Here is a 12,793-nt window from a genome sequence, read left to right as displayed (position 1 = left end):
AATTCACTGTAATAAATTATGTACATGTAGAAATGACAATATTTATAACCTGCAACCGTTAAAATTGATCCATAGATCCTCCTGCTCTGCCGCTGGTTTCAAGAAAACTGTCGACTAATTATGACTGAGTAAACAAAACCTGTTGCACCAGACCAACCAAGGAAGAGAGCGAGGGTCGCTAAAATTTCGAACCCATCACAAATTTCCGATCTCTTTGATTCATTTCGGCACTCGTAAGACTGAAAATACGCTATACTAAACAAGCAACATGTAGCAATGCAATGCAACGCAATGCAAAGTACCGCAAGTTTTTCTTTTTGGTGAGCGAGATTCCTTAAAGTAAGCTTACATAAGCCCCATAATATACCTAGTACAAAAGGTGAATGTGCCACTTACCAACCAATCGTCTCACCCGCACATTTCTTCTTGAACCGTTCTACCGAAGAACACTCTATGAACGTATATTTTCACTTCGAAGACGTTTTCTAAGTATGATGACCGGCGATTGCACAGGCAACTTTGGATAGAAATAACCTGCGGAGCACGAACAGGGGACTTTTAAAAACGATGACGTAAACAACGAAACAACCTCGTTTCCAGATTGCAAAAAGCAAGCCCTTCGTAAAAACAAGAAGAGACCTATTTTCCGAAGTTGGGAAAATAAAATGGCGATTTAGATGCATTCGTTAACTCCATTGGATTTTTCTTGTTTTACTATTTTTGTTTTGGTTGTTGCTTTCATGATTTCTTTTAAGTGCTCAAAGAATGGTTTAAGCCCCGTGGGGGGGGGGGGGAGGGGGCAGTGGGGTGGGTGGATAGAGTGCACTGCTTTAACGTCTTGTTTTACATTGTACTTCTCAAGAAAAATACATGTTGTCACAACAATAAGACAATTTCAACAGTGCTTCTTTTAATACCGTGTAAGCACGTTGTTTCATTCATACTTGTAAACTTTCTAACAACATGGGCAATGAAACACGCGCAACAATAAGCTGCTGGCACAAACGGTGAAAACTGCCGGACCTCCAGATACATCGCTCGAGTAAATTTGTCTAAAACTTGCAAGCATGTATCTGAATTAGCTTGGGTATTTACAGATGATGTTTTGTCATTTATTACATCCGTATTGAAATACATGATGTTCCTTGCAAACTTACTGGCACTAAGCAGTGCAATTTATTCACTAATCGCTCGATATCTTTGATCTTACTTGCATCATTTTCTTAGCCCATCGTAAGAGCGTTTCCAGTTCCTCGTTTAAGAAAACGGATCTACTGAAGTGGATTATTAAAGAAAGAAAACACAATACGGTTTTAAAACAGGTGTACTAAGGTGGTATTTGACTTCGCGCAATGCAATTTGGATCTGAAGTCATACTTGTGATTACCAGTCGAACTCGCGCTGATTACAGACCAAATTGCACTCCGATAGGTTAAATTAACACCAACTAGTAATGAGGGAAATAATGAAATTCTAGAGTATACGTAAAATTGCACAGCTGGCCGTCATGTTTTGGTAAGAATGTGGGATTAAATGTCTATTTGACGACTCTCGAACGTTCATTGTAAGCATACGGTCGTACTATCCCTGCCCTTTGTTTCTGTAGTTTCCGAGGACATATGGAAGAACAGAACATTACGCCAGACGCATCTTCAACAGGCCCGTAAAATTTCAACCATCTTAATCAGCAAATGACGTCAACAATTGTCTAAATGCAAGGAATATAGGAATTCACTTACATTTGACTACTAATTGAGATTGAATAGCAACGTTCAGTGTGAAAAACAAGACTGTCCACCCCCCTGGCCTTTCTGCCCAATTTTAGAACGTGAGATAACAGTCCCTATTTGAAATTGATCTATTCCTAATATGGGTGTGGGTGTATGTCCATCAATTACTTGTGTTCGTCTCTATGGTTTCAGAGACATGACAGGTGGACCACATGGTCAAGAAGCTTAACCGAGGTCAAGGTCAAGCAGCAGGTTCTTTTTTTTCTGCACGAACAGAAGTCGTCCCGAAAAATATCCCTTAACGATATTATCACATAACAATGCTAAAATATAATATAACAGTGGTGACTAATTTTCACTGAGAAGTTCCTGGACAAAGAAGAAATCAACGTGCTATTCTCTTTTTAAGGTGAGCATAAAACACCAGGGCAATCGACTCTGCACAGTCTAAATGCTTCAAGAAAACCCCTTTAAACGGCAGCCTCTCTCTTGTTATTGTACCAGAGAAGCTTTAAAATGCAATCCATCATAACGGAAACAGCCCAAAACAACTCCCAAGGAACCTACAACAAGTGCATTCTCTTGACGCACTAATCTTTTTTTCCAGAAAGAATCTGAAAGCCAGGTCAGACCAAAACAGAGAAAAAAAGATTGAGAAGTCGTTTCGTGAAAAGTAAGTCTAAATTTATGTTTTATTTTAAGTTGAACAAACACATTTCATTCAGAGTGAGCCTAACTTTTCCTTAATTTTACCTCAAAGTCGCATTTTACACTGGCTTGACTTGCCGTCCTCCTAAAAATGGCATTCATTTCGCTCCTGTATTCCACTCACGTGGATTCGACGGTTTCACGAATGTTGAGATGTCTACTACAATGACAGAAAGAGCAAAGGAAATGAAGGAAAAATAACGAATCTTCCTTTTTACGAGCATTTGTGTTATTAACAAGCAAAGCATTACCATTATGCATAAACCGAAAATGTGCAACCGTCACCACGAGATCTGCAGTAACTTATACATACAGATGTTAAGAATCCAACTGGACAAAACATTTTTTCTTGTGGCATTTTCTGTAGTGGTTGTAACCTCTTACAACCAAGTAAAGCTGACTCCAAAGATCACATATAGGCAAACAACAAACGAAGGGCTTCCATGTAAATCATAAAAAAATTCAAATTGCAATATAAAGCCCCTAAAATTAATACATTGTTAACTTATTCAAAGTACCAGCATGTCAGCATCGTCATCATTATCACCATCACAATCACTATATGAAAGGGGAGTCAGGGTGACTTAGAGGGGAGTCAGGGTGGCTTAGTGGTTATCACCACTGTGACCTAAGGTTCAACCTTGGCCTCGAGGTCAAATGTGGGCTGAGTTTCAGTCAATCTCCATCTGACTCCAAGGGTTTTTCTCCAGGTAATCCGGTTTTCCTCCCTCATAAAAATCGACTCCAGATAAATAACATCCAGGTAGATAACCTCGTATTGGGATAACCTCTGGTATTTCTCCCTTTTCATTGTATTAAATGAATAAAGTTGGTATTTAAAGTATTTAAAGGGGCTCTGCCACAGATATTATGTTGCATTTTTGTCAAAACTACTAAAACGTTAATTTGACAAGGTACTTTTTTCCAACCATGAAATCATTCTTAAACCAAGAACACAATGTTACGTGATCTCTCTGTGAAAGGGCAAACAATGGTTAGGTCAGCATTGTTTTCTCAAATACAAACCAAATCATCCTTGAATGTTTCGATCTTAGCCATCCACAGCCATCATGATTCCTATAATAGTAGGGATACAGGTATTTTTCGCTATTGAAAAGTGACCCTGAAATAGGTGACATGACCCCTTAAATATTGCTGCTAATAACAATATAATAATTATTTAAAGGACCTACATGTAGAGTTCTGTTTCCAAGATACAAGTCACAGAAAAGAGAATCATTCATATGGAGACAACAAAACAACCTTTCCCACAGGTATTAGTAACTAAAAGATTAAACAGAAAAAAAAATTGTTAAACTTTGCATTTTCTCTGTCTTGTCAAATTATTGACATGTTTTGCAAGTACTTAAAGATGCTGTTTTTCCACAGATAATAATGCTTAGGCAACATCATTCCATCTAATACCGACAAAAGGAAATCAATCTCTTAACATGAAACATATCAACTGTGGGAATCTGGAAAGTCATGTATAAGGAAAGAAGAAAAGGAGATACATTGCACGAAAGCCTATAAGAGTCTATAAGAATCAAACCTGGGCCACATTCATGGATGCTCTCACCACTGTATCCATGCTTGCCCACTCACACCAAAAATTAACAGTAATTCCTGTACATGTATGTCAAACAAAAAAAGCAAATAAAGTTATACAAGGGTTATCTTTGCAATAGTTTCTATCACCACAGCTGCTGAATCAAATTTAATATTTTTGTAATGTATTAATTTAAGAGGGCCAAGAGAGAATCAGAAACTGAAAAGGCTAAGAAATGGATTTTAGCAGACACAGATCAACCTGGTCTACATGCCATATTTATCAATGACACAATTGGTAAGTTTCAGTAATTCATATACATAAGAGACCTTATTTTTGTTACCATCAAAATATTCAGCATGTAGTTAAGCCTACATGTATTTTTGGAAATAACAAATGGTGCTTACATGCGCTGTACATACATGTACATTGTATCGATGGATGACAAGCCTTCTATTTTCAATTCACATTTATTTATTAAATTATTGTAATGATTTTACTAATATTGGTACAGACTTGTAAGACTTGGTAAGGTCAGTTGGATGTTTAAAAAAACATCCCTGCAGAAAGTGAATTTGACAGTTCACAAAAAATTATCTCAAGTCACACCCTACATAATTATAATTACATGTATGCCTCATTCGTGCTACTTCAAATATGGAAGCCACAAGACGTTTGATGTTGCTTGCATGACAAGGTAGCAATTATTCACTTATATAAACACAAATTTTCCAGTTTCATTCTCCTTAAAATCATTATTTTTTCCCTATTAAGGCAGATTGCACTGAAAACGTTTTTTGTTTCATGTCTGATGTAATTAATTTCCATGCAACAAACGCATGTGTGTAAATCCCCTTTCAGCCATCAGAAATGTTTGTAAATGTTTCAAAATTGCACTTGATGAAGGAGGAAACATCCTACTCTTGGCCCCCATTATGAAGAGGTCTAGCGAGTGACTATCCCGCACTTTCAACGCCAGACATGGTTTGTTTAGAGAAAATTAATGGATTGTTGCCAATGAGCACTTGCTTACTATTGAAAACCAGCACCAGGCCCCCAACAGTTAAATTATCACAGACCTTAACAAATAGCCATATTTGGCTCTTTTCTTCTGTAAATTGTGCTATTTCGCACAAATTCTGCAATTTTCCATGAATTAAGCAATAATTTGTTGAGATTTTAGGTTTATTATGAGAAATCACATTGCATAATATCAGAAGCCCTGTTTATAGACTTCCTTCTAGAACATTATCGTTTTGTATCATGTCCTGAAGTTAATTCAGCAGGCTCTCAACCTACAGGTAGCTTAGACTCCAAACTTTTCAACATAGGGGACATAGTTTGTCAGTGCGGTAACTATTAACCCATTAACTCCCAGGGGTTCCTCATTGACTAGTAAAATCCCCTGGCGTTAGACAGAGTAAAATACTAAGTCTGGCCGGTTTCGGCCGGTTTGGAGGACACTGGTTAATTAAAGCCAAAGGACCCTGACAATTTTCTAAAGCAGCAGCCATGGAAATCAATCAATTTTAGTTAACTCCACAGGGATCGCGTTAACGCAGAAATTGTGCATTTTTACGCAAATAAAATCCAAAAAATGCATCATCGAAATTTTAATGCATCCCAGGACGCAAGGCACTGACTTAAATAACTCACACAACTTGCTTTGATTTGTTAGTATATTCTGTTGTTTGTAAAACTGTTGGAGCGATCTGTGATCATAATTGAAGTTCTAAGAAATGGGGTTTAAAACATCTAAAAAGGTTTAAACTAAATTTTCGACCGCCTTCTGCGGTCTTCTTCAGAGGAATGTACTCTGCAAGTCACTGAATGCAAATATATACCAAAAGACGTCACTGTTCGTTGCTCCTAAGGCAGGAAACCAGACAGTGATGCGTAAAGCCTTGGAAAGAGTGCTCTTTTATTAACAGAGTTCTTGTCCAGGAATGAATGTAACGGCTCTAGAAAAAGCCTTTGTCGGCCGGTCCTATGCATATGCGTCAATATTAATTCCAAGTTGGTTACTCTCTTTTTCTCATAATTTAAAACATACTCTTTTTCTCGCAGAGGGTCACCAAGATTTTGGGACCCCCAAAAAATGCTTGGGACCCCAATTTGGCCAAACATGCGGGTCCCAGGACCCGGATTGAAAAATCCTAGTGCCATCCCTGACTCCACCAAAATCACTAGTGTTAATTGGTTTAACATAGCACATTAATTGCACCGGATTAAACATTACAATCCAAAATTGTCAACTACTTGAAACTGTTTTCAATGTGCAAAAATAACAGGCTTACATGTACATGTATCTGCGGGTGTTTACGGTACGTACATTGTAAGGAATGTTGCAGAAATAGGATGGTTGCAAAAGTACATGTATTTTGAAAACAACTTTATTTAAACCAAACAACACTTTGTCCAAACCTTTAACAGTGTTTTAAACAATGAACAGACTAGATTAGTGTGAAACAAGGCCGTTAAATGTCACCAGGGAGTGATCAATCCATCATCTTGAATGAAACATCATTCATTGGCGCTATATCCAAAAATTTCACTAGTCTAAATCAGAATGCACTTTATTCATTACAGGAAAAGGAGTCTTCACAACAACGGCCTTCAAAAAGGGTGATTTCCTCCTTTGTTATAAGGGTGAGATCATAACTGGAAAAGAGGGCGAACTTAGGGAGCAAGCCTATCCAGATGAAGTTGGAAATTTTTTGTATTTTTACAAAGACGGTGGAAAAACTTGTTGGTATGGATTATAGTTTAAATAATAATGTTTAACAGTTGGAGCAACAAAAGATTCTCTCAGCAAAATATAATATCTTCAATGTTAAAAGAGTTACACAGGTTGGCTTGTTACACTGTTCTCCATACCGTTCTTCCCCCACACCAAATACTGTCAATAGTGTGGAGACTTAAAGAAAAAAAAGGGGGGTTTCCACATTTTTATACTTATAACCCTGTTTGGTCTTTACTCTTTGACCATTTATACACACCCTTAAAAAATAGTAGACTTGGTGGAATATACATGTATATTAACTATCACCACAACTGCAATTTTACGTTTTTCAAAGGTCAGAAAATGTATGGAAAAGCAAAAAAATTCAAACCACTTTTGCTCCTGATTATGCCTTAATTTATATGGCCTTGTATATACTTGCATCTTTATGATATAGTCATTATTGAGATTTAATAATGTTAATTAACATTAATAATAATCTCACAAAAACTACTCTTAGATGCATACATGCATCTCTTAATGTGTATATATAACTGATATAAATTTTGCCATCAATAATTTATAAAAAATCACTATCAATACTTTTACTATTTTCTTCACTAGTGTTGATGCCACCTATAATTTCTACTGGGCTCGGTCGGCTGGTAAATGACAGCCCAAGACCAAAAGCAAATTCTGCCATAAAGAAAATTACCATAGACAATCATACATACCTCTGCCTCTTTGCAACCAATGACATTGGACCAAACACAGAAATTCGGTACGACTATGGTGCACAAGATCTCCCCTGGAGAGAAAAGGGTAAAAATTTCACGTATTTAGGAGCTGTCACACCAATAGCAATTGTGTTATTTATTTATTATCACATTTAGTGGTTTGGCCTTAGCGGACTCCACGTTCAAATTCATTATTTTTAAAAAAAACTTAAGTGTTCTTTGACCTTGAGTATTTAATTTAGGAAGTTTCTTCAGAGGCATTAGCTCAATAATTAACTAATTCATTAAATAGCAAATTAATAATTTAATATAGCATTTAATGAATTATTCATTCATTTCGGCCACAAAGAGGAAAACAGACACAAAAGTGAACTCAAAGCACATGGCAGGTAAAGGACTGGAGACGAAACTAAACAAATTCAAAAGATCACCGATTAAGGAACAAACAATCAGACCTATCAATGTTTCATGTTTCTTCTTGTCGTAACACTACATTAATACACAGATTGAAGTGCTTATCACCCCTTACATGACTAGGGCGCATGCTGGGCCCGGCTAGCAGTTTTATAATGCAACATTTTCTAAATTTATGTTCCATGTGCACATCATCCATTAACAATGTATTCCATGAATGCGCTAGTGTTTACATTTTGTGTACATGAATAATCAATTCTCACAACATCTACAAATTTCTCAAAAAAAAAAAGATTGAATAAATTATGGTATTTGTTTGGTTTGTACAATAACAGTCTATTCAGTGTTTACTAGTATCTAATTTTCTTTGTTTAATTAACAGAAAACAATGTTATTAATGTTTGTGCAATCTTATTTTCACTGACAGAAGACTGCCAGTTGCCAAAAAGGGCACTCAACTTCAATTCTGACCTAGGTACTACAGTACATGTAACTATACAATTCCCTCAATTCTTAATGATTAATATGACTTGGTAATCCTTTGTGTAACATACATACAGCTTTTATTAATTAACCTATACAGTGTAATTCTCTCTAATCAATGATTCATTCCTTACGGGAACATTAGAACCCACCAATGTCCAGTTCCCAACATCAGTGGCTTTATAGCTCAGTTGGTTAGAGCATCGCACCAGTATCGCGAGGTCACGGGTTCAAACCCCCTTGAAGTCCTGAAATTTTCAGGTTTCTGTACGCAATTGCAAAAATTCCATCCACAACTGTGACGGTCATGTAGTCTGTTTGGTATATTTATACTGTATACGTCATTTTTTAACTGCATAAACTGTCATTAAATTAATAGCTACTTGATGTAAATTAATGCTTCAATCAGTGGGAATATGTATATTTGGGGGGGGGGGGGGGGGGACGGGGGGGTTTGGGAGTGAATTGTAAGAATCGAAGTCCAGATTTGTCTTTGTTTATGTTTTGCATAAATAAAAAGTTAACGTCAGCAGGGATGTGTAGCTAAGAATAATTTCATACCCTTGAAGGTTGTTGAAGGTAAGTTCATGCTCTGAGCATCAAAGGTGCAACACAACATGCAGCATTCTTCAAGATGGCGAATTTGGGGACAGAGAAGACACGCACAACAGCACTTACAACAACACTTTTTCAATTCACATGCAATTTCATTTCCAGTATCGATAAATTTTAGTGATAATTTTGTATACTAAACAGATATGGATTTTTATGGCAACATATCTAATGTACATGTGTAGAGTGTAGCGAATAAATTGCGATCTTCTCAGTCACTTCAATCAGTGGACAAAATTCAGACGGTGATAACCCCTTTCTCAAGCTGTGATTTTCACCCGCAGCTGGCACTTAGCAACATCCCTGCATCAAGTAAACAGAATCTGTTCCATCTTAAATTAAAATACAATAAAAATCAGATAAATTTTAACACTCTTGTTATAAAAGTAGAAAATAAATAGATTTCTTCATTACTTTAATGAGTCAAGGAAATCAGCTACTTAGGTGGTACCTTAATACATCCTACATGTATGCCATCCAGATTTGAAAATAATAAAACTTGCATATTTTAAGATTGTAACTAGTTTGTAAATTTATTATCAACCAAAAAAATACAATCCTTGTCTGGATCCACTGTCAATGTATAGTTGGAAATCAGTTAATGAAACTAACAAATTAATTTTGTATTACACTCAATGTAATATGCATCAATTGATTTTACTTCCAGAGGGAGAAAAATGTCCCAAACAAGGCAAGCCTGCAGATGCTACATGTAGTAAAGCAGATGCTAACAAATGCAATGTGAGTGTACTTAAAATAGATTGACAACTGCTTGCAAGATGTATCCACTTTAAATTTCTGGAAACGGAGGGATGTGAGCCAAAAACGTACATGTAAAACACCAGCAACACTTCAAATAGCACCACAACCAAAATCCCATCACCAGGAATTCAAGTAATTTCATTCACGCATTTCTTTGTGTTTGAATTTCTGGTAATGCCAGTAAAAAGGACTGTTGCTTGTCATAAAATCACCTTGTAATGCCTTGCGCCCAAAAAAAAAATTTGGTAAAACTATGAGTACACACGCCATAAACAGAAACGATATTAAATTTGCAATTGCCTACATTTTTCCAGCTAAAATATAGCCAAATGTACAATTAACACCAGCTTAGGGACATGCAGTTGACAGAACTTGAGAGTAAATTTGTAAATGCCAGCTCCTTTAGTGTAGTTGAAACAAAACAGATTGCATGGCTAATAAATGTTCGTTTTCTTACAGAGGGTGTCTCCTATTATGTGACAATTTGTGTTGTTTAAAATTATGTAGAATGATGACCAGGAAGTGGAATCTGCTGTGGTTACAGTCACACAACCAACTGCTACAGCAGAGGCTCATCAAGGTTGGTTTACATTGAGACCATAATGTTATACTAATGAGTGCACAAGTGAATATTTAGTGGCCATAATGAAGCAATTCGTAAGTTGTGTGTTTGACTTAGGTTGGATGATTAAAATTATAATTGTCTTCTTTTCGGAGCCTTCAAAGTGGTTTGCTTTGAAGTGCTACATGTACTATGAGATTTTGAAAGTGTCTTTGCTTAACAACTGACTGGCAAAATGTTGAGCTTTGATTTTAATCAAAAGGCTGTTTACTTTAAGTGTAAGTTTTGGATTTCAAGTTTCTGCCATTACTCATGTTCAAAACTGACCAACTGGACCTCAGATGGGTTGGATCCAGGGGAAAGTGACATCATTGACTCACTTGCTTAAAATTTCAGCACATGACCACAGTCTGAATGCCAGAAACCCCTGTGCTGCACATTTATTTAGCTTCATACACGCACTGCATTCTTAAACTGGACGAGTCTTTGACGTCATTTTCTCCTCGATCCAGCTCTCTCAAAAGTATAGAGTTAGTAATGGCAGACCATTAAATACAACGAGCACAGAGAAAGTTTCTCCTTCCGCTTTGTGAGAAATCCCTGTCAATGTGGACGACAATCTAGATCTTGAAAATATTGAAGGGCCGCAGCCAGGATGGAACATAGTTAAAATTTAAAAAACGACCTTTGGCTAAAATGATTAAAAAACTACGAGCTTTCGACTGCCCGAACTGCAGTCTTCGACGGGTAAAATGAATGATAAGAAATCGATGAGAAAATTTAAATAAAAACGTACATTGCAAAATGATGAGAATGTAGAAAATTTAAGAATATTTGTTAAAAAGAATGTTGTATTGTCCAGGTAAAGGGCACGAATTGTTATCTGCATTGGGTGTCACTGTAGTATGCCGCGCTTCTAATGTTTTTCAGCGCGGCATACCACAGTGACACCCAACGCAGATAACAATTCGTGCCCTTTACCTGGACAATACAACATTTTTTTTAACAAATATTCATAAATTTTCTACATTCTCATCATTTTGCAATGTACGTTTTTATTTAAATTTTCTCATTGATTTCTTATCATTCATTTTACCCGTCGAAGACTGCAGTTCGGGCAGTCGAAAGCTCGTAGTTTTTTAATCATTTTAGCCAGAGATCGTTTTTTAAATTTTAACAATCTAGATCTTCTTTGAGCCTTTCAACACAGCGCTCTTCTGGCCAAAATAAAAATGTAGACGGTCTTTATACCTCTGAGTAGGGTTCGTTAAGGCTAAAAAATTTTACCATCCACACACATTACGATAACTTGTGCATGCAGATATTCATGGGGATTGAGTAAATAAGGCTATATTAATGCTTTTGATCCAGAATGTGCTCAATATTTTATGTTCAAATGAAACTCATTTGAAATATGTCATGTTCACATTAATTTATAATGCATGTTACACCAGCATTTTATCTTCTTAATAACAGTAATGAGGGCACTTGAGACGCACAAAGGAATGCCTTCTATTGATGACTTCAGTGGCATGAATGATAACAATGAGGTTTGAACTTTTAATTGCCAACTTTAACTCTAGACAAACCTGTGAAAACTATTTAAGTTTACAAACAAGTGATGAAAGTGCAGATAAATCAGAAATACATTGTATTTAGTCAATTCAACAATAATTATGAAAATGCACGAATGTATATCTCAACTTAAGACAGTAACAGTGAGAAGTGTATTTCAACCAAAAACGTAATCTGCAATTGTACGTTATATACACCTAAGGTGTTAGAAAAAGTTTGTTTTTCTTTGTAGAAAGAGAAATATCAATCCAAAGTCTCAAGACGAACTGCTGTAATGGCTAAAGGCAGGTTTTATCATTTGTTTCTCACCCATAATTACGTAATACACTAGAAAAATATCATTTATTATAACATAACTTGGATAAAACGCGCGTTCTGATTGGCCAATTGATCGTTAACTATTTGCCCATGGGTGCACGCTTGCTGACGACAGCTGACGTGCGATCTAACTGAAGAAGAAAATGCCGTCACGAGCGCATCAGTCCTAATTTTCCAAGACATATTTTCCTCCTCTTAGAATAGGGGTGAACCTCTACAGAGGTCAAAATAGAAAGATATAGCCCTAAAGATTAATCAGCAGTGGAAAAGGAGAATTGAAGGTCTTAAAGCGACGAAAGAGCGTTTTGTGTTTGTACTGCTTTTGATTTCCAAAACACAATCTAAACTCTGCTCAAATATTCAAGCCGAATCGCGGAATTGAAATGGATTTTATGAGACCAGGGAAGATGCTACAGGAAGGTAAATGGTGTTTTGGAATGTCGACTTTCTTTTTGAGATTTATTTCATTGGCCATTTGAGTTGAAATAGTGTAACATCGTTTTTTTGGATTGGAAAAGTCGTGCTGTTTGCGATAGCTTGATCACTTTCAACAGAAGCGAAGCATGTACAAAGACAGCGTGTTTGTGTCGACGCTCGCAAGAAAATCGAAATGTTTTCTCC

The 12,793-nt window shown here is 36.4% G+C and overlaps 1 long non-coding RNA gene across 1 annotated transcript; it reads right to left on the bottom strand.

Annotated features, from left to right (window-relative positions):
• Positions 1–397: 397 nt before the first annotated feature.
• Positions 398–3,836, bottom strand: LOC137989361 (uncharacterized). Its single transcript, XR_011120875.1, has 3 exons — positions 3,632–3,836; positions 2,484–2,598; positions 398–534 (listed from the first exon to the last, which is right to left on the bottom strand). It is a non-coding gene; the product is annotated as an uncharacterized lncRNA (long non-coding RNA).
• Positions 3,837–12,793: the final 8,957 nt, after the last annotated feature.

Source organism: Montipora foliosa, unplaced genomic scaffold, assembly GCF_036669935.1.
Source record: "Montipora foliosa isolate CH-2021 unplaced genomic scaffold, ASM3666993v2 scaffold_456, whole genome shotgun sequence".
In the NCBI taxonomy this organism is placed as follows: domain Eukaryota; kingdom Metazoa; phylum Cnidaria; class Anthozoa; order Scleractinia; family Acroporidae; genus Montipora; species Montipora foliosa.
Note: the sequence above shows the minus strand (reverse complement) of the source record. Positions and strands in the feature narration are given on the sequence as shown.